Raw genomic sequence first — 2224 nt, 5'->3', positions numbered from 1 at the left:
AACACTGGACAAAGCAAGATCATTTCAGCAACAGCATATTCCAAGGAATCTTTAATCACTACTGCAACCGACGGTTATCTAACAGTTTTCCAATGATTGATTAGAAGTTTTCCTGCATGAAAAGCATTAGCGGAAATTTTGTAAGATACTTTTAGATTTCTATTAGGTTCCAAATTTTCTTAATTCCAGAAAGGGAAAAATTATCAACAATAAAATTTTGATAGATATTTAAAAACAAACATTAATTCCATGTAATTAAATTTATGTTGACGTAAACAATCAAGATGAAATAATGTTATCAACTTTATGATCTTATCAACAAGTGTTTTTTTATTTCTCTTAAATACCGTTGATTATTATACCATTTATTATATCAAACGCTGTTACCTGATAAGCAATATATTGTTCTAATGTCTATTGCTTTCTCGTCTTTTATTAGGGAAAAGTAGCATAATTAAAAACCAAAAAGAAATAAAAATGATGATTTCATATTGATCTTTATTAACTTTGAAGGATTTCCTATTATTGAAACTAATTATGTAATCTTAAAGAGGGATACATTACTGGCAATTCTCAGAATTCAAATAAGAAAGGGAGTTCCCACCATTAGAAGGGTTACATGTAAGCAAACATATTCACATAAATACACACTCATACACACACAAACACACACACACACACACACACACATATATATATATATATATATATATATATATATATATGTATATTTATAAATATATATATATATATATATATATATATATATATATATGTATATATATATATATATATATATATATATATATATATATATATAAATTATATATATAATATATATATATACATATATATATATATATTTGTGTATATATATATATATATATATATATATATATATATATATATATATATATATATATATATATAGAGAGAGAGAGAGAGAGAGAGAGAGAGAGAGAGAGAGAGAGAGAGAGAGAGAGAGAGAGAGACTACACATAGAAGTGGGACAAATTGTAGACAAAGAATATATATATATATATATATATATATATATATATATATATATACATATATATATATATATATATATATATATGTATATATATATATATATATATATATATATATATATATATATATATATATATATGTATATATACAACTTGTCCCACTTCTATGTGTAGTCTCTCTCTCTCTCTCTCTCTCTCTCTCCCTCTATATATATATATATATATATATATATATATATATATATATATATATATATATATATATATATGTACTTGTCATATGATTTGGAGAATGATGCGGTGTGGAAAAAAAACCTTTTAGACGTATTTAACTCGAGTTAGTTCGATAATAGAAGGTGGAAAGAGACCAGAATGAATACACTGTGGCAAGGATTTGATAAGCAGGAGCGAAGTGCTTTCAATTCCATTGAGTGTTAATGGGTATAAAAGGGTTGGAAGAGGATAAATATGTTAATTGAACTGCCTTTGCCGTGATAGAAAGAAAGGAGAGAAGAGAATGATGACGTAGTCAAAATGAACTGGGAGAGAAAAACGTCAATAACAAAAATAGAGGGGAGAGAGAAAACAAATTGTTATAAATGGATTTAAATCACATAGAAAGGTTAATAAATGAATGGATTTTAGGTTAAGAAAATGCAATTGGAGAGATTCAACTTTATATAAAAGCAGTGCTCAGTCGATGGAGTGACATATTTTGAACATTAGTTGAATGTATAGAACAGAAGAGAGTTGAAGATGAATGATGCAAGAGTGGGATGTGGCAGTTCACGCTGTAAAAAAAAAAAAAAAAAAAAAAAAAAAAGTAATTTTGATTGGAAATTCTCCGTAAAAATATACTGTTCTCAGTCGTACTTCAGTAGAATACAGGCGACCGTAATTTTAACCTACTTTGTTATTATCTTTTACGGTTGGTGATGGTAATATCACACTTTACGTCAATATATCCGTTTTTAAAACGGTAAATGCCTGGCAACATTTATATCATAATTTTTGACGTTTTTTTTTTTTTTTTTTTGCGACAAATATTTAGCAGTGTAAGTTATAAGGAGAGCTTCTAAGAATGAAAAGAACACAGGCATTGATTAAAAGTGAGAAACTTCTGTAGATGGCTACTTCGTCATTTCTTGGCTGACCAGAGTAATTTAGGTAAGTCTGGATGCCGGAAAAGTTCCATAGGAATGGATGAGAGG

The 2224-nt window shown here is 26.9% G+C and overlaps 1 protein-coding gene across 2 annotated transcripts in view; it reads left to right on the top strand.

Moving 5' to 3' along the window:
• LOC137643485 (uncharacterized) overlaps positions 1 to 239 on the top strand; it is an 8048-nt gene extending 7809 nt beyond the window's left edge. For both annotated transcript variants that reach the window (XM_068376256.1, XM_068376255.1), the window contains exon 5: positions 1 to 239. This exon is cut by the window's left edge and continues 1160 nt beyond it. The gene's annotated coding sequence lies outside the window, so the exon portion shown is untranslated.
• Positions 240 to 2224: the final 1985 nt, after the last annotated feature.

Source organism: Palaemon carinicauda, chromosome 7 (assembly GCF_036898095.1).
Source record: "Palaemon carinicauda isolate YSFRI2023 chromosome 7, ASM3689809v2, whole genome shotgun sequence".
NCBI lineage: Eukaryota > Metazoa > Arthropoda > Malacostraca > Decapoda > Palaemonidae > Palaemon > Palaemon carinicauda.
Note: the sequence above shows the minus strand (reverse complement) of the source record. Positions and strands in the feature narration are given on the sequence as shown.